General features: G+C 48.1%; 1 pseudogene; it reads right to left on the bottom strand.

Moving 5' to 3' along the window:
• Positions 1–15,317: 15,317 nt before the first annotated feature.
• Positions 15,318–17,468, bottom strand: LOC136464853 (heavy metal-associated isoprenylated plant protein 3-like; annotated as a pseudogene).
• Positions 17,469–26,074: the final 8,606 nt, after the last annotated feature.

The following is a 26,074-nucleotide window of genomic DNA, read 5'->3' as shown; positions in this document are numbered from 1 at the left end:
GCGCTAGGCTTGTGCTGTGTATGTGTGAGTTGTTCTCAATATCTTCTACTACCTCTAGTCATAGTGAGTGAGTGCGTTGGTAAGTTTACTACTTACCTGTGTAGGGCAGCCGAAGGACCAACAGGCTCGGATGGCTTAACCTGGATATATAGCACTTGGTTGCCATTGTTACGTGTTGTCTAATATACATATAACAGATTGCCCTTGGTTTTACAACTTGATAGTCAAGCACAAGCCAACAACCCTATTATATATCATCTCTAGTTGCTAGAAAATTACAACAAATAAACCAGCACATATCATATATATATCTAAACTAGTTTGAAACATAGCTATATATGTTTTGCTGAGAACATGGTTATATTAGGTTAGGGTGTAGTGCAAAATGTGTTGTGAACAACAGTATCAAAAAAAAGTGCTCTTATGCTATAACTGTTCTGAACTTGTGAACGAGCCCCAACTCCCAAAGAGCGAAAGGGAATCAGCATGAATGTTTCAACCTTTTAGGGCCAGCAGCACCTCAGGCAGACATCAACGTAACAGAGGTGTGTCTGTTTTATTTATAGATGAGTTTGCTATCTCGCTTTCAGTGGGTATGTTTTGGCTGGTGCAGAAAGGAAAAGCTCTCTACTCTGAGTTGTTTCATGGAGGATCCCAGAGAGGATCGCTGGGCTGTGGTAAAGCGGCTACTGCGCTACATCAAGGGAATGGTGGATCAAGGGATCATTTTCCCAAGACCGGCGGGAGTAGGCTGTAGCTCATTGTGTTCAACGATGCAGACATGGCGAGGGACATCAACGGGCGACGGAGCATCTCTGGCATGCTCGTCTTCCTCGGGTCGATCCTAATTTCATGGTTGTCGCTGAAACAGAAGGTGGTGACGCTATCTACGTGCGAGGTAGAGTACGTAGCGGCAGCCACAGCGGCGTGCCAAGTTGTGTGGCTACGTCGGCTGCTGGGTGAACTAACTGGCGTGGAAGCTCACCCACCAGCACTGATGGTGGACAACCAGCCCGCCATCGCCCTCGCGAAGAATCTGGTTCTGCATGACTGGAGTAAACACATCGACGTGAAGTTCTACTTCCTCAGGGACTGTGTCGATGGAGGGCAGATCGTCATCGAGTTTGTCGAAACTGGTTGGCAACTCGCGGACGTCCTCACCAAGCCGCTCAGACATCTTTGACTCATGGAGCTGAAGGAGATGATCGGCATGGAGGGGGTACAAGGGTTAGCAGTAGGATTAGGGGAAGATTGTTAGATAATATACTGCTACCTTGTGTGAACACAGCAAGGGAAGGCGGCGCCAAAAAGGCCCCTTGCTATGATAATGTAGCCGCTGCAGGTGCAGACGCCGCACGGCTCACTTATAGCACTGTAGGCACATGCAGTGGCCGACGCAGAGTCAGCCCTGTATGTTATCTAGTTACTATTATAGCATGTGCGCTGTACTAGAACTAGATGGATAGAGTTGTATAAATAGATTACCACGACAACTCAGTAAAGAGAGTTTAGATTTACCATCTCACAGACAGGGCTTTGGCCAACGCTGGTGTCTTGTATTGTGTGTGCTTGCTCTGTTCTCCCTTCTTCTTCTAGCTCCAGCCATAGTGTGTGGGACGCACAACGCTTGTTCATGGTCGGCACGGCTAGTGGGTGCTCGGCAACACTAGCGGATGCTCGGTAAGACTGGTGAGTGGTTCACTCACCTGAGCCGGTGATCCTGTGGGCCAACACCCAAGACCACCAAATTGAATTGGTTGGACTTTTTTCCAATGAGACCAAGCAGTTACCTCCATTGATCTTCTCTTGACCCTTTCCATAGGAAACCTAGTCTTCTCTTATCAATGGCTTTATCACCCACTTCGGCAGGTCCATGACAATCATGAGGTTGATTGGTATAGAAATTAGCACCTTAGTCCCCTGGTTCATAAGAACTCCAGTCAATTTTGAAATCAGCATTCCTAATGCTCATGGAGGTGTATTTGTTTTTGGTGTATACTATGCTAATTTATTGGGTTGTATAGGTAGCAGAGCATGCATGCATTGTTTGATCCTCCAGTGAACTAAGAAATGAGTCCGTCAATTGTACCATACTATATCTCCTACTCAACATTTCATATTTCCATTTGACATTTTATCCGTTAGCTCTGACTCATCTGTAACCTTCATGGAAGCCCTTTTATGCAAGATGCATCAGTTATCTTGTTAGTTACTCAACTACTACAAATTTTTAATTACATGAACTTGTTGATGTTAATATAGTTTGTAAAATACTGTGATTTATTCATGTCTCCATTGTACCTATATATGTCTTTTTTGCGAGTGCATGAAATTCCAACTTTGTTAATAACAGATGGATTTAGAAGATTTGCTAGTTTGAAAAGACATTGGGTGACCTCCATAGGACAATGTTAGCACATGAAAAATTAATGGCTAGTAGTTATTTATGAACATGCTATTGGATACGAGGCTGGGAAAATTGTGTTTGATTAGTTTATTAGTACTAACTAATATTCGGTGCTCATTTCATCCTCTCTTTTTTTGCGTTTTTGTAGGTGGCCTATATGGCGAAGATGCTGTTGAGCGCCGAAGCAAGGGGGCAAAGAAGAGGAAGAGATCTACTTATTGCTTTTTTGTGCACCTAAAATATTGCATCCCATCTCTGGCTTTGCAGATGATTATCCTGGTTTTAGTGCAATGTGACTGTATTCATATTAGGTTGTAAAATTCAGTCTTGACCGGTGGTTGGTCCATGAATATTTATGTATGCACCGCTGAAACTTAGCTTGGAGTTATTTATGGAGTGGCATGGTCCATGAATGTTTAACAGATTTGAGCAATCCCTTCAATCGAATATATTAATGACAAACAGCAGGAACTTAATATCTTCCTTGGACATAGACTCATTGGTCAAGTAAGATTCGTCTCACTGCCTTAAGTCATCAGGATACAACACTAGATCACAAATTAGCATGCAAGGAAACTTAATGCAACATCCATTCAGAATATGGACTATGCTTCCATGTTGCATTAGCTGAATGTAGTTCTGACTGAATAAAAATATTTCAGACCGCCTTGTTAACCTCATCAAGTGGGATCAGTTTTTGTAAATTAGCTTGTTGATGAAATACAAGTGCTTTGGAAAAATAGATCTATACACGAAAGCCCAACAGGCCAAAATGTACAAACAACCGAGGAACAAAAGCGGCCTGTCCAAGACCAACCAACCCAGCACATGCACAGCTAAAAACAAGCCAGCAAGGGCCCAATTCCCCCTTCATTTTATTTTTCAACAACATAAATTTGGTTATTCATTATGTGCTGCTGAGGGATCGGATATGATCCAGCAGACAAGATGCACTGAAGCACGTACACTAGTACTTCCTCTGTCGTAGAAAAAAAATATAATTCCAGAATAGTTTTCAGTCAACCTCTTATGAGTTTGACCAAATTTTGTCTAAAAGACATTAATATTTGTCATATTAAATTATACTGATCAAGTATTATATTTTCATAGTCTACGCTATTTGAAGTCATAAATTATGGTATTATTTTCTGTAAGTTCAGTAAAACTTAGACGGTTGACTCTGTAAAGTAATCTGCTGCTCTCCCTCTGTACGTGCGGTAGGAGCAGGCGCCGAAAGGCTCCCCTACCGCACTATAGCCACAGCAGGGGCAGGTGCCAAAGTTGGTTCTGCTGTCATATCTAGTCACTGTAGCAGCATGGCAGCCTAGAATGTCTGTATATTAGGATTAGATGGGTAGAGTTGTATATATAGCTTTCCACTATAACTCAGTGAAAGTAGTTCAGTTTGCCACATCCAGAAGCAGAGCTTTCACCAGCGTTGGGCTTGTGCTGTGTGTGTGACTTGTTCTCAATATCTTCTTCTACCTCTAGCCATAGTGAGTGAGTATGCTGGTAAGCTTACTCCTTACCTGTGCAGGGCAGCCGAGGGACCAACAAGTGGTATCAGAGCCGTACAAATGCCATCGTTGGACTAACCGCTGGCGATGATGGACGGTTTGGAGATGGGCGACAGCAGCGGTGCTGCTGTGGCTGCCCAGCCACGACAAGAGGTCGTCGTACACACGGTGTGGGAGGTCAACGACATTAGTTGGCCGACGCTAACTTGCACTAACTATGGCTAGTGGACGGTGACCATAAAGGTCAAGCTTAGAGCCTGATGGCTCTGAAATGCCATTGACAAGGGCACCAACAACCAAGAAGATGATAGAGTACATGGAGCCGTTGGGGTGAAGAACTGTGCTGAGGCGTGGGAGGCCATTGCAGCGATGCGCGTCGGCTCCAACCGCGCAAAGAAGGCGACGGCCCAGCTGCTGAAGCAGTAGTACGCCAACCGCATGTTTAAGGATGGTGAGTTGGTGGAGAACTTCTTCCTCCGCCAGCAGTCACTTATCAGCAAGTTGAGAACCCACGGCATCACCATCGATGAAGAAGAGGCAAACTCCAAGTACCTCCACTCCGTGCCGGTGAAGTACATCCAGATCGCTCTCTCCATAAAGACGATGCTGGACTTATCCACCCTCACCATTGAGGATGTGATAGGCCATCTGCGGGTGGTGGATGAGCGCCTAGAGCAAGCGACAGCAACGACGGACAGCGACAAGCTGCTACTAACATAGGAGGAGTGGGCTGCTCAGATGAAGGTGAAGAAGTCCAAGAAAGCTTTGTCTAGCCGCGGTGGTGATGGCAAAGGCCGCAGCAAGGCTTCTTTGGAGAAGAAGGTCGACCCCAACGCTTGCCGGCATTGCAGGAAGACAGGCCATTGGGTAAAGGAGTGCCCAAATCATAAGTAGGAGAAGAAGGCTGAGGCTCATCTGGCGCAGGTAGATAATGATGATGAAGCCATTCTCCTGATGGTGATGTTCTATGCTCTGCACGACGTTGAGGCCAAGGAGAAGGGAGAGGTGATGGCGGTGGAAGGACACAAAAGGGCTCTGAAGGCTGTAGAGGGGGTGCCGAGCACTTCAGCAGCAAAGCCGACCACTCTAGAGGGGGTACTGAGCACTCTAGGAGTGGAGCCGACCACTCCAGAGGAGGTGCTGAGAACTCCAACAGCGGAGCGGATCCCTCTAGCAGCAGAGCCAACGACGGTTAAGGCTCTAAAGGTTGTCAACCTTGATGAACCACGCGCCCAAGTCTACCTCGGACGTGTGGGCGGTGAGCAGGAGCAGTGGTGGTACCTAGACTCTGGCGCCAGCAACCACATGACAGGCTCCAAGGAAGCCTTCTCTAAGCTCGACGACAATGTGATCGGTACGGTGAAGTTCGGTGATGGCTCAAGGGTGGCGATCCAAGGGCACAGCACCATCATCTTTAGGTGCCAGAATGGCGAGCACCACACACTAACGGATGTATATTACATCCCGTAGCTGCGTTCAAGCAACATCAGCATGGGCCAGCTAGATGAGCGCGGCAGCAGGGTACTGATCAAGGACGGCGTCCTCAGGATCAGGGACCAGGAGCAGCGGCTTCTTGCCAAGCTGAAGAGGTCCCATAACTAGTTGTACCTACTCGACTTGAAGGTGGAGCAGCCCATCTACTTGGCTGCATGGCACACGAAGGAGCCATGGTTGCGGCATTCCCGGTATGGCCATCTCAGCTTCGACACTCTTGGTCGGCTGGAGAAGATGGTGACTGGGCTGCCTCATATCGAGCACGCAAGCGAGCTATGTGATAGCTACCTAGTCAGGAAGCAAAGAAGGTTGTCATTCCCAAAGACGGTGAAGTACCGTGTGAAAGAGGCCCTCGAGCTGGTCCATGGTGACCTCTGTGGGCCAATCACGCTGGCGACGCACGGCGAGCGTAAGTACTTCATTTTGCTGGTGGATGACTATAGCCGATTCATGTGGCTGTAGCTTTTGACCAGCAAGACCGAGGCAGTAGAAGCGGTCAAGAAGTTCAAGGCGCACGCGGAGGCGTAGAGCAACAAGAAGCTACGTGTGCTGCGGACTGATCGTGGCGGCAAATTCACTTCGGTGGAGTTTGCTGCGTACTGCGTGGATCAGGGTGTGGTGCGACACCACATCACGCCGTACTCGCCACAGTAGAATGGCATGGTGGAGCAGCAGAACCAGATGGTGGTCGGCATGGTTCAATCTATGATGAAGGCCAAAAGCATGCCGGCAAAGTTCTAGGGAGAGGCGGTGACCATGGTGGTGTTCATCCTCAACCGTGCGCCCACCAAGGCACTTAAGGCAAGACGCCATTCGAGGCTTGGCATAGATGCAAGCCAAATGTGTCCTTCCTCAAGACATTTGGCTATGTCAACCATGTTGAAAGGTCCTAATGGCTAGAGGGGGTGAATAGCCTATTAAAAATTTCTACAACAACACTTAACAAACCGGTTAGACAATTATGAGGCGAAACGAGTGTTGCGCTATCCTACTAAAAATGCAAGACACCTACCACAATTCTAGTTTATGTAGTTTCTATTCACACAATAACTATATCACTACACTAAGTTAGTGTGCTCTCAAAGGCTGACTAAAGAGCCACACTAACCAAACTAACAAGCTCTCACAACTAGCTACACTAAAGAGCTTGACAACTAGTTTGTGGTAATGTAGAGAGAGTGAGCAAGATGGTTATACCGCCGTGACGAGGAATGAGCCAATTAATCATAAGAATGGATACCAATAAAGACCAATCACCTCAGAATCAAATGATGACACAATAATTTTTTACCGAGGTTCACTTGCTTGCTGACAAGCTAGTCCTCATTGTGGCGATTCACTCACTTAGAGGTTCACGCTCTAATTGGCATCACATGCTAAACTCTCAATAGGGTGCTGCACAACCAACACAAGATAAGGATCACACAAGCCACGAGTAATCCACTAGAGTACCTTTTGGCTCTCCACCAGGGAAAGGTCAAGAACCCCTCACAATCACCACGATTAGAGCCAGAGACAATCACCAACCTCCGCTCAACAATCCTCGCTGCTCCAAGCCATCTAGGTGGCAGCAACTACCAAGAGTAACAAGTGAATCCCACAGCAAAACACAAACACCAAGTGTCTCTAGATGCAAACACTCAAACAATGCACTTAGATTCACTCTCAATCTCACAAAGATGATGAATCAAAATGAAGATGAGTGGGAGGGCTTTGGCTAAACTCACAAGGTTGCTATGTCAATGCAAATGGCCAAGAGAGTGAGCTAGAGCTGGCCATGGGGCTTAAATAGAAGCCCCCATGAAATAGAGCCGCTGTACCCCTTCACTGGGCACTGCTCGGGGTGACCGAATGCTCCGGTCAGATCGACCGAACGCACCCTGCCAGCGTCCGGTCAACAGATGGCTGCCACGTCATCTCTTTCTTCAAATACTGAGCGTCCGATCCCAATGGTCAAGTGATGACTGGACGCAGCACAGTGCCACGACCGGACGTAGGACCCCAGCGTCTGCCCGACTGGACTCACCCAGCGTCCGGTCACACACTGTTTCCTCTGTGCGCTGCCACATCAGCGGGACCGGACGCACCCAGCCAGCGTCCGGTCATGAAGTGACCTAACGTCCGGTCGAAGACCGATGCCAGCATCTTCACTACTTCCACTGACCGGACGCACCGGTCCAGTTGAGTCCAGCGTCCGGTCCACTCTGTGAAACCCTATCTTTTCTATACAGGGCACCAATGGCACCGTCGAACTGTCCGCACTCTACAGGCGAACACTCCGCCAGTGAAGTTTCTTACCCTTGCTCAAATGTGCCAACCACCAAGTGTATCACCTTGTGCACATGTGTGTTAGCATATTTTCACAAACATTTTCAAGGGTGTTAGCACTCCACTCGATCCTAAATGCATATGCAATGAGTTAGAGCATCTAGTGGCACTTTGATAACCGCATTTCGATACGAGTTTCACCCCTCTTAATAGTATGGCTATCGATCCTAAATATGATCACACTCTCTAAGTGTCTCGATCACTAAAACAAAATGGCTCCTATCATTTATACATTTGCCTTGAGCCTTTTGTTTTTCTGTTTCTTCTTTTCAAGTCCAAGCACTTGATCATTACCATGGCATCACCATTATCATGACACGATCTTCATTTGCTTCGCCACTTGGAATGTGCTACCTATCTCATGAACACTTTGATAAACTAGGTTAGCACTTAGGGTTTCATCAATTCACCAAAACCAAACTAGAGCTTTCACATGTGAAGAACACCAAGCCTCACCTCAGCAAGCTGGAAGACAGGAGCACACTAATGGTGCTCCTGGGCTACGAGGAGGGCACCAAGGCATACCAGCTCTATGACCCACGTGGAGGCAAGGTGGTTGTCTTGCGCGACGTCATATTCGATGAGGAGGCGACCTGGGACTGGGACAGTCTAGACACGGGGGAAGCTAGCAGCTTCACCAGCACCTTCGTCGTCGAGCACTTGGTCATCCACGGTGGGGGAGACGCTAGAGAAGAGGTGTCGACCACTCCAGCAACAGAGCTGAGCACTCCTAGGGCGGTGCCGAGCACTCTAGGAGTGGTGCCGAGTGGTCCTGTAGTGGTGCCGACCACTCCAGGACGGGTGTTGAACGCTCCTGTAGCGGAGCCGAGAGGTCTTGTAGTGGTGCCACCACTCTAAGACTGGTGCGAGCACTCCTGCAGTGGTGCCAACCACTCCAGGAGTGGTGACGAGCGGTCTAGGAGTAGTGCCAAGCACTACAGCCGGGGTGCCAAGCACTCCAAGTGCTGTGCAGACCACTCCAGCGGAATAGGGGACTCCATCGACGTTGATCGAGTTCGACTCACCTCCAAGTGACATCACCGAGTTCGTGGATGCCTTCCACGACGGTGAGGAGGTGTGGTTCCGCAGGCTGGACGACATCGTCGATGGCACATGGTCCTCAGGCCTAGCGGGTCAGCTGCTTAATGACCCAAAGCTGCTTCTCGTTAGTGCAGAGGAACCACCCATGTTTGCGTTGGGCGAGCACGATGCAAATTAACGATGGGCAATGCTGGAGGAGATGAAGGCAATCAAGGAAAACAAGACTTGGGAGCTCATCGATCCACCTCCAGGATGTCGTCTAATCGGCCTGAAGTGGGTGTACAAGGTCAAGCGGGACGAGCGCGGCGCCATTGTTAAGCACAAGGCACACCTCGTTGCTCGAGGCTTTGTCCAGCGTGAGGGCATCAACTTCGAGGAAGTCTTTGCGCCGGTAGCGTCCATGAAGTCTATCCAACTGCTGCTGGCTTTGGCAGCAGCGAAGGACTGGCATGTCCATCACCTAGACATAAAATCAGCCTTTCTCAACAGTGAGCTGGCAGAGACGGTCTTCATCAGGCAACCTCTGGGTTTCGCCATCAAGGGAGCGGAGCACAGGGTGCTCCAACTCGTAAGACGCTCTACGGGCTGCGACAGGCCCCGTGAGCATGGAATGCCAAGCTTGACGCCACGTTGGGTGAGCTTGGGTTCACGTGGTGCGCAATCGAGCACGCGCTCTACACGCGGTGATGGGGGAAGGAGGAGCTCGTCGTCGGCGTGTATGCGGACGACTTGATCATCATTGGCGCGCGTGTAGAGGATATCGACAGCTTCAAGCGTGACATGGCGGCTCGTTTTCGAATAAGCGATCTCGGCGCGCTCTCCTACTACCTCAGCATCGAGGTGAGACAGGGAAAGGAGGCGCTCATGCTCGGACAGAGCGCGTATGCCTCGAAACTGTTTGAGCGGAGCGGCACGGCTGAGTGCAAGCCGTGCGTGACTCCGATGAAGGAGCGTTTGAAGCTGACGAAGGCTAGTACCACGGTGAAGGTAGATGCAACACTGTACCGGAGCATCGTCGGCGGTCTACGCTACCTAGTCCACACGAGGCCGGACATTGCGTTCGTCGTGGGCTACGTCAGTTGCTTCATGGAGGATTCCTGAGAGAATCACTGGGCCATGGTAAAAGCGGCTGCTGCGCTACATCAATGGGACGGTGAATTAGGTGATCGTCTTTCCCAAGACCGGCAGAAGTGGGCTGCAGCTCACTATGTTTAGCGATGCAGACATGGCGGGGGACATCGACGGACGGCGGAGCACCTCTGGCGTGCTCGTCTTCCTCGGGTCGGCTCCAATCTCATGTTGTCGCTGAAACAGAAGGTGGTGGCGCTATCCACAGCGGCGTGCCAAGCCGTGTGACTACGCTGGCTGCTGGGCGAGCTGACCGGTATGGAAGCTCACCCACCAGCACTGATGGTGGACAACCAGCCCGCCATCGCCCTCGTGAAGAATCCGGTTCTTCACGACCGGAGCAAGCACATCGATGTTAAGTTCTACTTTCTCAGGGACTGTGTCGATGGATGCCAGATCGTCATCGAGTTCGAAGAAACTGATCGATAACTCACGGACGTCCTCACCAAACCGCTAGGCCGTCTTCAGTTCATGGAGCTGAAGAAGATGATCGGCATGATGGAGGTTCTAGGGTTAGCAGCAGGATTAGAGAAAGAATTATAAAGTAATATGCTGCTCTCTCTCTGTACGCGCGGCAGGGGCAGGCGCCGAAAGTGCTCCCCTGCTGCTGCACTGTAGTCGCGGTAAGGGCAGGCGCCGAAAGGCTCCCCTGTCGCACTATAGCCACAGCAGGGGCATGCGCCAAAGTCAGCCCTGCTGTCACATCTAGTCACTATAGCAGCATAGCAGCCTGACATGTCTGTGTACTAGGATTAGATGGGTAGAGTTGTATGTATAGCTTCCCACTGTAACTCAGTGAAAGTAGTTCAGTTTGCCACATCCAGAAGCAGAGATTTTATTAGCGCTGGGCTTGTGCTGTGTATGTGTGAGTTGTTCTCAATATCTTCTACTACCTCTAGTCACAGTGAGTGAGTGTGTTGGTAAGTTTACCGCTTACCAGGCTCGGATGGCTTAACCTGGATATATAGCACTTGGCTGCCATTGTTACGTGTTGTCTAATATACATATAACAGATTGCCCTTGGTTTTACAACTTGATAGTCAAGCACAAGCCAACAACCCTATTATATATCATCTCTAGTTGCTAGAAAATTACAACAAATAAACCAGCACATATCATATATATATATCTGAACTAGTTTGAAACATAGCTATATATGTTTTGCTGAGAACAGGGTTATATTAGGTTAGGGTGCAGTGCAGAATGTGTTGTGAACAACAGTATCAAAAAAAAGTGCTCTTATGCTGTAACCGTTCTGAACTTGTGAACGAGCCCCAACTCCCAAAGAGCGAAAGGGAAGCAGCATGAATGTTTCAACCTTTCAGGGCCAGCAGCACCTCAGGCAGGCATCAACGTAACAGAGGTGTGCCCGTTTTATTTATAGATGAGTTTGCTGTCTCGCTTTCAGTGGGTATGTTTTGGCTGGTGCAGAAAGGAAAAGCTCTCTACTCTGAGTTGTTACGTAGACGTAGAGTATACTGTATAGTAGTACTGCAATGTAAACTTTGATTTGATTCCATAGCAGTTAGCAGCAAAAAGAAGAAGCTTGCTGCATTTGCATGTATTAGTAGTAGTATTCTGACAGTAGGCAGCAGCCGCAGCCCATCCTATCTATCTTAGCACCTACATAGTTGCTACATCTTCCTGCCAAGAAAACAAGTGTAGCTGATGAAGCGATCGCTGTTTGTCCTGTCATGTCAGAGTTTAGAGCATAATGCATCGTACGTACACCGTAGTAGCAGTGTAGCATAGCACAGCACTGCAATGCAGTGCAACTTTGCAAGAGTTGGTATGAAAGATTCTCAAAGTCTTGACTGGCCTTTTGGTGGAGAAGAACCAACCAAAAATAGCCACTACATCCATCCAAACGAAGCGAGTATGGGGACACGGCCGCATGGGGTTTCGCTGCGCTGCGGCGAGAAAGCAGACTCGTCTCTATAGTCGTCTTGGCATGCCATTGCCATTGCCATTGCCATTGCAATGCGGCCATGCCAGCCTTCCACAAACCACAGTGACAGTTCACCACTCCACCGGCCTGCTGCTGATGACGATACGGATCGCCGGATCGGATCCCTGGAGCAGCATGCGATGCAACGCAAAGCAGCAGCATCTCTGCCTGCTCTGCGCCTCTCTCTTTTGTAGTTTTGTTTGCTTCCCCACAGGAGCAGCCCAAAACCAAAAGAGCGGCTCCTTTCCTTTGCCTTCTTTCTTTCCAATGGGTGGCCCAATCCCAACGCCTCCGCAGTCCTCACTGTGCAAACTCATGTGCACCAACTAAACAAAACAACAGAGAAAGTTGCAAGCTTTGCAATGCTGCAGCTGCAGCTGCACACACACTGCACCTCAGCAGCTTTGTGGCAACCCACACAGACACAGGTGATGGGTGGTTTCTCTAAGCAGCCAGCAGTAATTCTTCACGAACCAGCAACGATACGAACCAGCCAACCAAACAGGCTGCTAGTACATTCTGAAAGCACCTGGCCATATCCCTCCAAGCTACATTCTGAAAGTATAATATATATTCATTAGTTTCCAAATACCCCAAAGGGCAGCACAAATAAACATATTTGTTACTAAACAACTTATTTTTACTAAGCCATAAATTTACCAACAGAAACATAATCAGAACCACAAACAGTACCCACATCTGTTTGTCTACTACACTCAAAAACAGGTGATGGGTGGTTTCTCCAAGAACAAAAGAGACAAGAAACATCATCTATCTTTCTTCTTTTAGCTAAAATTATCTCGAGTCAAAACTTTATTTTGAAAGCAAACCAAAGAAAGAAATGAACTCTATGAGGGATTTCAAGGACCATAAATCTAACCTGTAAACTGGAACTATACCCCAGAAGTTAATACTCCTATATAAAGATTGAGACGAGTACATTCCATTAGGAGTAAATTGCCAAATCATAGTGTCCTCTTCAGCTGAAAAATTAATGAGAAAATTTTTTATTTGGCCCTGGTTTAAAGTTGTCTTTCTTCCTTAGTCCTGAAACAAAATTTCTTACCGATTTGGCCTCCCTCGAAGTTTCGTTTTCTCATATGACCTTACCGTGAGATCTGTTGAAGTTTGCCGTGATTGAGTTGTCAGTTTTTATTGAACGGACAGAAATACCCCCGTGTACAAGAACGAGAAATCCTCTCGGGAGTCTAACACCTGTGGCTCAACCGGTTTCACAGAAAACAAGCAGAGGGAGAGGAGAGACCGAACAGAGATGGACCAAGCAGCTGGGGCAACGGACCAGCTCCTCCTGGAGTCCAAATCTCACGGAACCAAAAACGCACGAAGGGAGAGAGAGAGAGGTTACGGCCACGAACAGCAAGGAGAAAGGCCACGCACGACCTTGGCAAGCTGCTCTTGCAAGAACAATGAAGACCACGACCGGCCACGGCGAGCTGTTCCCTGCAGAGCGGACGAGCAGGCCACCTGGGCCTCACAGGCAGGCACTGCTCGAACTGGATTCGCACAAATCAAGGAGCGCTCCTGCTGCTAGACGCGAGCAGGGCAAGGAGCTGGCTGCGGCGCGGGGCAGCGCGACGCCGAGCCGGCCTGCAGCGATGCGGCTGCGAGGGACGCGGGCAGGAGCTGCACTGCCACGGTCAACACCGTACGGGAGCGCCGACCTGGAGACCGAGCACGAAGAATAGAACGCTACGGACAGCAAGAGGCGCGAGCGAAAAAACGAAGCAATCTCGACCAAAACTCCATGATTCGTTCCCAAATTTTGCACAGATGAAATTCAGCTTGGTACAAACCTATCCCTAACCGACATGAGAACCAAGTAACAAGCATAGACTTTCTGAACGAATCTGCTGAGAAGCAGAGAGACATGGAAGGGGAGGGAGGGAGCAAGGGAGGAGACGGACCAGTTCCAAAGGCCGATGCGGAAGGGGAGTGACTTGCGGTAGGTGTAGCAGGGAGCGCGTCGACGCGCCATTGCGCGAGCCTGGGCGCCGCCTCGAGCCTAGGCCGCCGCGCGCCCTGGTCGCCGCGAGCCCAGGCCGCCGCACGCCCTGGTCGCCGCGACCCTAGGCAGCCGCGCGCCCTTGCCTCCGCCCGCCCAGCCGCCTGCTGAGCCTGCGCGCCCTGGCTACCGCCCCGCAGTACCTAGGTTTAGGGTTCGTTTGTGTTTCAGAAGAAGAGAGCGGGCTCGGAGGGACAGAGACGAGACCGGCAGCGAGATAGAAGAGAAAGGAGAGACACGGGGTATTTTTGTCCGTTCAGTAAAAACTGACAACTCAATCACGGCAAACTTCGACAGATCTCACGGTAAGGTCATATGAGAAAACGAAACTTCGAGTGAGGCCAAATAGGTAAGAAATTTTGTTTCAGGGCCAAGGAAGAAAGACAACTTTAAACCAGGGCCAAATAAGAAATTTTCTCAAAATTAATGGTTGAAGATAGCTGAACTATTTCCATCCACATCTGCCACATAGACTCATCTACTGTTCTTCTAAAAGATCATCTCAAAACGTCCACATCCCAGAGCTTATAGCTCTTTCACCAGTCTTTCTCTGTTCTGCATCTCATTCCCACAAGTTATAAGATCATTTGGCACAAGTGCCTGATTAATTGTAATCCTTGCAGCGAATTGAAGACAAAACTAGGCTAGCAGCTGCTCCAGGAAAACAGAGATTAACCTAACATTAATTCAGAAGTTGACTACCAGAGCTTGTACACAAGATTTGAAATGCATCACCACTGCTCTTTGCAAGAGCAATCCTTTGTTTCCTTTCAAAACTTAGCCTAACATTGGAACTAACACCCCTACTTTATATTTTCAGCAAATACTCAGATTGATGAATGGCAACATATATAATGGTTCGTGACAACTTCTGTTGGGGTTTCAGGAACTGAGTTTATCAAGGGAAATGCTAGCAGCTATATCTCGATGTTCCAAGCATGCAGTCTTCTCCCAACGCATCCTGAAAAAAAAAAACAAATCCCTTGGGCATCTTCAGGCATCCAATCAATCACCTTTGCCTGAGGGTGAAGCTGGGAAGCATCAGTAATTGCAATCTGATAAACATTACCATTCAGTGTGATAAACATTACCAAAATCTCAAATTTGTTACTATGCTGTTGTGCACTGCTACTACTGCATTGCAGCGGCAGTTCCCAGTAAGCTTGCACTCTGCATATCTGTCTTGTACTGTGGTAGTGTAACTACTACTCCCAGTTCTACTTCTATCTCTGGTCGCGTGTTCCCCATCTTGTGGCTCGATCACTGTCGCTGTCAGTGAGCGAACACTGAACACCCCCGGCACTGTCTCTTCTCATGATCCTAGCTACTGTAACCCACACAGCTAAGCAAATCCATGGAAGTTCCATCGAACACACGCCCACCGGCAACACACACGAACGAACGTTGGCTGGCATCACATCACGATCACGATCACATGACGGCGCAGGCGTTGGGGTTCTCGTCGCTGAGCATGAATTCAGGCGTTGATCAGCGACTGCTGGTCGTAGAAGGCGGCCTTCCACGCCTCCAGCTCCGCCTTCAGGGCCTTGGTCGCCGCGTCCTTGCCGTCCTTGCCGCCGCCCTCCTTCCCGTCCTTGCCGCCGCCCTCCTTCCCGTCCTGCTCCTTGACGTCCTTGTCCTTGCCCGGCGCCACCACGTCCATGGGGCGCCGCAGCTTCTTGCGCAGCTTCTCCGGCAGCGCCTTGGCGTCCATGGTCCCCGTCACCGTCACCTGATTCTTGGCCATGTCCATGCGCACCTGCTCCACCCCTGCAGCGTCCATGATCCATACATCAAGTGCAGACACGGTTGGCAAATTAAATCATGCATGCATAGTGAACGGAGCCAAATTCCTTCAGTCCCCTCCATCACAAGTGCAAGTGTGTACCTTTGATCTTGAAGAGTTTGCTGCGGATGCGGTTCATGCAGCCGTCGCAGTGAAGCCCCGTGGAGCCGATCTTGAGCACCACCGTCGCAACCACTGGCTGCATTGTCATGGCACAACCAAATTCCATCAGATTCAGATTTCAGAGCAAGCCCTTTTTCCCCCCTCGATTAGCCCGCCTCAACAACAACAATGCTGGTGCTGCTACTAGTAATACTGAACCAAGAACGAGACAAACAATATGAAGGAATAACGAGCAGCACAGCATCTGCGCCGTTCTCAACTTTCTCATGCATATGGTACAGTACAGGTACTACTAACAGTAACAGCAGCTGGAGGAATCAAAGAACAGCAACGGGGAAAAAACATGTGGCAGCTAGGCGCAAATTTCGTTTAGTGATCATGCGTGGGCGTGGCTCATGTGGCAGCTAGGCGCAAATTTCGTTTAGGCGCAAATTTGGCATGCCGACCGAATCATGCGAACGATCAACGAGGAAAAGAACAGAATTCGTGCAGGGAGTGGCCGGAATGATTAAGATGGGGAGTGCAGAACGCACCACGACGGGTTTCTTGTTGTCTTTGCCGCCGCCCTTCCCCTTCCCTCCTCCACCGCCGCCGCCACCGCCCTGCTTGTCATCGTTCCCCTTCCCGTCCTCCTGGCGATCGGACTTGTCTTTCTCCTTGCCTTCCTGTTCGCCGCCTTTGTCCATCTGCTTGCCGTCCACTTCGGTGGCGCCCTTGTGTTGGTTGCTGCCGCCTCTTTCTCCTCCCTGCTTGACGTTCCCGCCGCCAGCGGCACCTCCTCCTCCCTTGTTGTTGCTGCTGCCGCCGGCGACGACGAGGTCGACGTTCTTCCGGGTCTTGTCGGCGACGCGGTCCCGCAGCTTCTTGGCGTCGAAGCGCCCCACCACCGTCATGGAGCCCTTCTCCACCTCCATCGCCACGCCCTCCACGCCTGCAATGCCAATCGGCGATCAGTTAGCGTACGTTCCGTTTCACCACGTACCAGAGCCTCCTGCCTGGTGGCGGACATCACATCACATCACAAGATGGTGTGGCGCCGGCGACAGACAGGAAAGGAAAGGTCGCGGCTTTGCGTAATGGCGTTGCGTTTCTTACCTGGGTAGCGGTGGACGGAGCCGTGGATGCGCTTGGCGCAGCCGTCGCAGTGCATGTCCACCTTGAGCACCGCGGTCACCATGGGCGGCTGCTTCTTCCCCGTCCTTGTCCTTCCCCTTCGCCCCCTTCTCCTGCTGGTCCTTCTCCTTGTCACTGTCCTTCCCCTTCTCGTGCTCCTTGTCCTTGTTGCCCTCCGCCGGGGACGCGTCGCCGGCGTTGGGCGCGGCGGGGGCCTGCTCCTCGCCATCATCCGCCGGCTTCTGCTGCTGCCCTCCGCCGCCGTTGCCGCCGCCACCACCCCCTCCACCGCCGCCGCTGCCGCCGCGCTTCTTCTGCGATCAATCAACACCGTTAGTCCATTACACCATACACAGGCCGGGCGGGCGCCATGGGGTCAAGAACAAAAACAGAGATTAAAAGACAGGCAACTGAGGGCACGGTAGGCGGCGCGGCTGACCTTGCCCATGGCGGCGCGTGGCTGGCTGGTCGCGTGGTCCTCCCTGGCCGAAGTGCTCGCCTCGCCTCGTCCAAGGGGCAAGGCGCCGCCTTGCTTTCCCTGGCTGCCTTGTGTTGCTGCGCGAGGGAAGGGAAGGGAAGGGACGGCGCGACGCGAGCGATTGCGAGCGAGCGCGTGGGGTTTTAGGCGAGTGGGGCGAAGAGAGAGCACCGGAGCCGGAAGGCGGCGCCCGGGCTGGGCGACGTCGCCTCCTGGCCCTGGCAAAAAGAAGCCGCCTGGCTCACTCGCCTCTGGACTGGAGTTGGACGTCTGCGCATCCGCCTCCGCCTCGTCCTCGCGGACCTCGCCTGGCGCTGCTGGGCCCACCGGCAGGGACTCGGCCGTGGCTCGCACGTACAGACGTACTTATACTGTAGCTTTGGTATCTATTATAGGCCCACCGGCTTTAGGGTCCGCGTTTTCCCTTCTTCTTCTTCTTTTTTCCAAATTTCATTCAAATTTGTTCGTTGATAATGTTCCGTTTTCCCTTTGCGATGGTTGGATTTGATGCGGCCAATTAAGGAGCCCAACATGCATCTTAGTTAGCCGTCCACTAGGAGTGCGTGTCCATGCATGTGTCTTGGCCGCGATTCTCTCGCCATGCAACTCGATGGATCGGTAACAGAAAAACGCCGTAAAACTCACCTCCGTCCACTCTTTTTTTTAAAGTAAAATGCATGGTTAGTCCATTAATTTGTCAGCATGTGCCGCTTTAGTCCAAAAGTGCATTTCTAGATTTAAAACCTTGTTAAATGATACGTAAATAGTTCACACCCCTTCATTTTATGATTTTCATCCGACGTGGCAAGCAAACGTGGCTGCTGAAGTGGACAGTAGCTCACGTCAAAGCAGAGGTAGGCGCCACGGGTCGCCTGCTGCCACTCTGCCTTACCCAGTTTGGGGCCACCCCAATCTACCTCCGCCGCTTTCATCGGCGGCCGCTCCAGACGCATCTCCGGGCTAAGGGACCCACACGCCATGCGCTCTGGGCTCAGCTTCGTCGGCCGCGCCATGTGCAAGTGCAACGCCCACTCATCCGCCAGCCGACGCATGCCACGATAACGCGCTTGCCATCGAGGAATGCGCCGAGCTAGTGCATGTTGTTGTCATCCTGGATGAAGCAGAGTCGACGGCCGGTGGTGGGCGCGCGGTAGTGAAAGCCTACTGGCCAGAGGGCTGAATAGTCCATTAAAAAAATTCTATAACAACACTAAAACAAATGATTTGTCAATAAGATGATGAAGCAAATTTTGCGCTAGCACTATACTTTGGGTTGTAAGCCACCTACCAAATTCTAATTTCTATGACCTCTAATATGTCACACAAGAGCTATGTCGCTAAATTACACTTAGGTGAACAAAACTAGCTAGCTCCACAAGCTACAAACACTACACAAGGTGAATACAAAGTAACGAGGGAGAAGGATAGAAGTGATATATTGTCGTGGCAAGTGATCGATCAATGAATATCGAAAAGACAATCAAGACACAATGATTTTTCCTCCGAAGTTTACTTCCTTGCCGACAAACTAGTCCCTGTTGTGGCGATTCACTCACTTGGAGGTTCACACGCTAATTGACATCACACGTCAAACCCGCAACCGGGTGCTGCACAACCAACACAATATGAGGATCCACAAACCACGCGCAATCCACTAGAGTTATATTTGGCGCTTCGTCGGGGAAGGCACAAGAACCCCTCACGATCACAATGATCGAAGCCGAAGACAATCACCTTCCTCCGCTCGACGATCCACCAATCACCAGGACGTCTAGGTGTCGGCAAACACCAAGAGTAACAAGAACTCCATCAGCCCAAATCACCCAACTGGTACCACAAGATGCTAGAACACTAAGCAATGCACTAGAGGCTCTCCAATCTCACTCAAGATGATGAAATCAAGTGTGCAAGTGAGTGAAGTGGTGTGCTCAGCTCTCAAAGGGTGTATGTAGCTGTTAGAAGTGCCAAGAGAGTGGCCAAGGCCGGCCACTAGCTCTATTTATAAGCACACAAATAAATAGAGCGGTTACCCCTTTGGAGCAGCTTTCTGCGAGGACACCGGACACGGCGGTGCCTGGCATCGGACATGGCGGTGCCCAGCAGCCCTTCCCCTACTCTCTGGATAAAAGAGGCGGTTGAAAGGTCCTAATGGGTAGAGGGGGGTGAATAGCCTAATAAAAATTTCTACAACAACACTTAACAAAATGGTTAGACAATTATGAGACGAAGCAAGTATTGCTCTAGCCTACTCAAAATGCAAGCCACCTACCACAATTCTAGTTTAGATAGTGTCGATTCACACAAGAGCTATGACACTACCCTATATTAGTGTGCTCTCAAATGCTAACTAAAGAGCCACACCAACCAAGCATGCAAGCTCTCACAACTAGCTACACTAAAGAGCTTGTCAACTAGTTTACGATAAAGTAAAGAGAGTGATCAAGAGGGTTATACCGCCGTGTAGATGAAAGAACCAATCAATCACGAAGATGAAGACCAATCACCTCGGAATCAATGATGAACACAATGATTTTTACCGAGGTTCACTTGCTTACCGACAAGCTAGTTCTCGTTGTGGCGATTCACTCACTTGGAGGTTCACGCGCTAATTGGCTTCACACGCCAAACCCTCAATAGGGTGCCGCACAACCAACACAAGATGAGGATCACACAAGCCACGAGCAATCCGCTAGAGTACCTTTTGGCGCTCCGCTGGGGAAAGGTCAAGAACCCCTCACAATCACCACGATCGGAGCCGGAGACAATCACCACCTCCGCTCAACGATCCTCGCTGCTCCAAGCCGTCTAGGTGGCGGCAACCACCAAGAGTAACAAGCGAAATCCACAGCGAAACACGAACACCAAGTGCCTCTAGATGCAATCACTCAAGCAATGCACTTGGATCACTCCCAATCTCCCTATGATGATGAATCAATGATGGAGATGAGTGGGAGGACTTTGGCTAGGCTCACAAGGTTGCTATGTCAATGAAAATGGCCAAAGATATGAGCCATAGCCGGCCATGGGGCTTAAATAGAAGCCCCCACGAAATAGAGCCGTTATACCCCTTCACTGGGCACACTGCGCTCTGACCGGACGCACCGGTCCAACTGACCGGACCCTGGACTCAGCGTCCGGTCCACTGATGGACGCCACGTGTCACTGGCTTCAAACGTTGTTTGTCAGATTTTAACGGCTACGAAGCTGACCGGACGCTCCGGCAAAACTAACCGGACGCTGGAGCCTCAGCGTCCGGTCGAGTACAGTAAGGGTCTAAAACCGATTTTCCTCGATCGGACGCGTCCGGTCCACCTCGACCGGACACAGCCCAGCGTCCGATGGTAAACCCTAGCCACTGTACCGCCAAGTCAGCGCGACCGGACGCAGGCAGTCAGCGTCCGGTGCTTTTGGATCCAGTGTCCGGTCACTTGACTGAAACGCATGTCCTCTGCTACCACTGACCGGACGCTCCGGTCCAACCGAGTCCAGCATCCGGTCACTCACAGTGACCTCCGTCTTTTCTGTCTAGGGCGCCGGTGGCACCGTCGGACTGTCCGCACTCTACGAGCGGACACTCCACCGGTGGAGTTTCTTACCCTTGCACCCAAACTTCACCACCCTTGATCAAATGTGCCAACCACCAAGTGTATCACCTTGTGCACATGTGTTAGCGTATTTTCACAAATATTTTCAAGGGTGTTAGCACTCCACTAGATCCTAAATGCATATGCAATGAGTTAGAGCATCTAGTGGCACTTTGATAACCGCATTCCGATATGAGTTTCACCCCTCTTAATAGTACGGCTATCAAACCTAAATGTGATCACACTCTCTAAGTGTCTTAATCACCAAAACAAAATAGCTTCTACAAAATATACCTTTGCCTTGAGCTTTTTGTTTTTCTCTTTCTTCTTTCCAAGTCGAAGCACTTAATCATCACCATGCCATCATTATCATCATGCTATGATCTTCATTTGCTTAACCACTTGGAGTGTGCTACCTATCTCATGATCACTTGATAAACTAGGTTAGCACTTAGGGTTTCATCAATTCACCAAAACCAAACTAGAGCTTTCAATCTCCCCCTTTTTGGTAATTGATGACAACCCTTATACAAAGATATGAATTAAAATTCAATTGAATCCATGTTGCTTGTCCAGGCATATTTACCATGTGTAAAAGAGTATGGACAAGTTTCATAAACCCCAAATGGTAGCAATTGCTCCCCCCTACATATGTGCTAAGAGTTTGGATTGTAGCTTGCACATATGCTTAGATAGGAAATATAGGAGACAATGTCTACCATATGATGCTAAGGTATAAAAGATGGACCTTTGAAGTGTGATACCAATCGGAGTGCACCATTATACCATCCTTAGCACCATGGTTAGTTTAATACCACTTGGAAAACATTTGGAAGTGAAATCACTAGATATCCTATGCATGCTAGTTTTCATTTCATCATTCAAACCGACAACTAGCATACACCTCACAAGCATGGATATTGAATTTTAAAACTTGTGCCATGCAAGCAAACATATGAAATACACATTCGAATGCACCAAACAAGTTCATGAGCTTGCTCCCCCTACTTGTGTGCTCAAAATTTTAGTTGATCCCTTTCCTTTGTTCATTTCTCTCATATATCAAGATATCTTTATGTTTCTCTCCCTTTATGATATTTCTCCCCCTTTTTCACTATTTTTACTACTATCTTTGTTTCTCTCCCCCTTTGTTATCAATGACCACAAATGTTCTAAATATAGATAGTATTACTTGTAGGGTCGAGATTAGCAATGTCAATCAATGGGGTGAGGATCATTTCCCAAATTTGGTCTAATCTAGATCATTTGCCAAAGATATTTAACTCAGTTTGATCCAAGGACAAGCTTCTTCACACCTCCAAATAAGGGTTATCTTGTACCATGTTGAGTTAAACACTTATAGCTCATTTTCTAGGTTAAACACTAGGTTTACAAGCCCATAAACATGTCATATGCGATCACTAGATCAAATCAAGCATAGAAGCAATAGTGATATCATATAAACATCAAATTCATTTGATTTTCATGAATGAGCTTAATAAAATAGAACCATTTGAAGGGTCCTAATTAGATTAAAAATATGACTAGATGCACTAAACATGTCCTTAGCAAGGATGTATGTCATGCCAATCAACTTTTACCTTGGTTTGCTCGAAGGAGAGGCATGTCATATGAGTGAGGGGTGCATCAACACATATTTGAGAAATCCAATATATTCAACTCATTCCTTAGCTTGCAAAACTTTTTCTCATCCAATGGCTTGGTGAATATGTCGGCAAGTTGATCTTCGGTGCCTACACTCTCAATGCAAATGTCCCCTTTTTGTTGGTGATCTCTTATAAAATGGTGGCGGACATCAATGTGCTTTATTCTTGCATGTTGCCCCGGATTGTTGATTAACTTGATTGCACTCTCATTGTCACATAGCAATGGCACTTTCTTGAACTTGATTCCAAAATCACTCAAAGTGGCCTTCATCCAAAGTATTTGTGCACAACAACTACCGGCGGATATGTATTCGGCTTCGGCGGTTGATAATACAACACTATTTTGCTTTTTTATGACCATGAAACAAGTGATCTTCCCAACAATTGACATGTGCCCGAGGTGCTCTTCCTTTCAACCTTGCATCCCGCATAATCCGAATCGGAGTAACCAACTAGCTCAAACTTTGCTCCTTTGGGATACCATAAACCAACATTTGGTGTATGCTTCAAGTACCTCAATATTCTCTTTGTAGCCTTCAAATGACTTTCTCTTGGTGAGGCTTGAAATCTTGCACACATGCATACACTAAACATGACATCCGGCCTTGATGCAGTCACATAGAGTAGGCTTCCAATCATGGACCGATATAACTTTTGATCCACCATATTTCCACTTGCATCACTATCCAAGTTGCCATTGGTTCCCATTGGTGTGCTAATGACTTTGCTATCAATCATGCCAAACTTCTTGATCATGTCCTTGATATACTTGCCTTGACTCACAAAAGTACCATTCTTCAATTGCTTGATTTGAAGACCAAGGAAGTAACTCAATTCTCCAATCATGGACATCTCAAACTCATTAGCCATCATCTTCCCAAACTTATCACAAAATTCTTGATTTGTTGATCCAAATATGATATCATCAACATAGATTTGCAACACAAACAAGTCTTTTCCAATCTTTTTGATAAAAAGAGTGGTGTCAACTTTGCCCATTGTGAACCCTTTAGAGAGTAGGAAATCCCTCAATCTCTCATAACATGCTCTAGGTGCTTGCTTCAAGCCATACAATGCTTTCTTTAACTTGTACACATGGTTGGGCTTCTTGTCATCTTCAAAACTGGGAGGTTGCTCAACATATACTTCTTCATTGATATAACCATTGAGAAATGCACTCTTGACATCCATTTGATAGAGCTTGATGTTGTGGGCACAAGCATAGGCTAGCAAGATTCTTATTGCTTCCAATCTAGTAACCGAGGCATATGTTTCTCCAAAGTCAAGACCTTCAACTTATGTATAGCCTTGTGCTATCAATCTTACTTTGTTCCTTACTACTATCCCATCTTGATCTTGCTTATTTCTAAAGACCTATTTGGTTCCAATCACATTGTGTCCCTTTGGTCTTTCTACCAACTCCCATACTTGATTTCTTGTGAAGTTGTTCAATTCTTCATGCATAGTATTCAACCAATCAACATCCCTCAAAGCTTCATCTATCTTCTTCGGTTCAATGGATGACACAAATGAGAAGTGTTCACAAAATGATGCCAATCTTAATCTTGTTTGTACACCTCTTGAAATATCACCAATGATAGTGTCTAATGGATGATCTCTTGCAATACTTGTTGGTTGGAGCAATGGAACTTGATTGCTTGCACTTGCTAGATCATTGGGTTGAGATGATGTACTAGCCACTTGATCTTGATCAATGTCATGAGAGTCACTTGCACTAGCTTGATTTGTATCATCTTGCTCATTTGAGTTAGAGAGTACTTGCACTTGATCATCTTCATCATCAATCACTTGTCTAGGCCTCAATTCACCAATATCCATGTTCTTCATGGCATTTGAAAGTTGAATGCCTCTAACATCTTCCAAGTTCTCATTCTCTTCTTGTGAACCCTTGGTTTCATCAAATTCAACATCATGAACTTCCTCAAGAGTACCACTATCCAAATTCCAAACTCTATATGCTTTGCTTAAAGTGGAATAACCAAGTAGGAATCCTTCATCACATTTCTTATCAAACTTGCCCAATCTTGTACCTTTCTTCAAGATATAGCATTTGCAATCAAAGACCCAAAAATATGCAATGTTAGGCTTTCTACCATTCAAGAGCTCATATGGTGTCTTCTCTTTCAATCGGTGACAATAGAGGCGGTTGCTACAATAGCAAGCCATGTTGATAGCTTCGGCCCAAAAAGATTGACTCACATTGTACTCACTAAGCATAGACCTTGTCATATCAATGAGTGTTCTATTCTTTCTCTCAACAAGGCCATTTGATTGAGGTGTGTACTTGGCCGAGAATTGATGTCTAATTCCAAATTCATCACATAACTCATCAATTCTAGTATTCTTGAACTCACTACCATTGTCACTTCTAACTCTCTTGATGGTTGTTTCAAACTCATTGTGAATGCCCTTGACAAATGATTTGAATGTTGCAAACACATCACTTTTGTCCACTAGAAAGAATACCCATGTGTATCTAGTGTAGTCATCCACTATCACAAAGCCATATTTATTTCCACCAATGCTAATGTATTGAGTTGGCCCAAATAAATCCATGTGCAATAACTCAAATGCTTTACTAGTGCTCATCATGTTTTTCTTAGGATAGGTGTTTCCAACTTGTTTGCCGGCTTGACAAGAGCTACAAAGCTTATCTTTTTCAAACACAACATCTTTCAAGCCTTTAACTAAGTCATGCTTAATCAATCTATTCAATTGTTTCATTCCAACATGACCAAGCCTTCTATGCTATAACCAACCCATGTTAGACTTAGTGAACAAGCATGTGGACAATCTAGCTTCACTAGCATTGAAATCAACCAAGTATAGATTCTCATATCTAAAGCCTTTGAAGATCAAGTTAGAGCCATCTACACTTATGATCTCTACATCATCTACTCCAAATATGCATTTGAATCCAAGATCACATAATTGAGCCACAGATAGCAAGTTGAAATTCAAGCTCTCTACTAGCAACACATTGGATATGCTCAAGTCATTGGATATTGCAATCTTACCAAGCCCTTTGACCTTGCCTTTGCCATTGTCACCAAATGTGATACTATCATAACCATCATTGCCATTGGTGTTGATTGAGTTGAACATTCTTGCATCACCGGTCATGTGTTGAGTGCACCCACTATCAAGAACCCAATGCCTTCCTCCGGCTTTGTAATTGACCTACAAAAGAAGATCAATTCCTTTTAGGTACCCAAACTTGCTTGGGTCCTTGAAGGTTAGTAACCAAGCTCTTTGGCACCAAAATGGCTTTCTTCTTTGAGCCCATCCATGGTTTGCCAATGAACTTAGCCTTCACACCATTTGTACCCTTAACAAGCATACCAACTTGCTTGCAACTAGTGTAAAACCGACCATTGTTCTTTACAAAACTTGTCTTGTGAGGAGCAAAGGCCGCC

Source organism: Miscanthus floridulus, chromosome 7 (assembly GCF_019320115.1).
Source record: "Miscanthus floridulus cultivar M001 chromosome 7, ASM1932011v1, whole genome shotgun sequence".
NCBI classification, from domain to species: Eukaryota; Viridiplantae; Streptophyta; class Magnoliopsida; order Poales; family Poaceae; genus Miscanthus; species Miscanthus floridulus.
The sequence above is the reverse complement of the archived record's forward strand: the minus strand, read 5'-3'. Positions and strand labels throughout refer to the sequence as shown.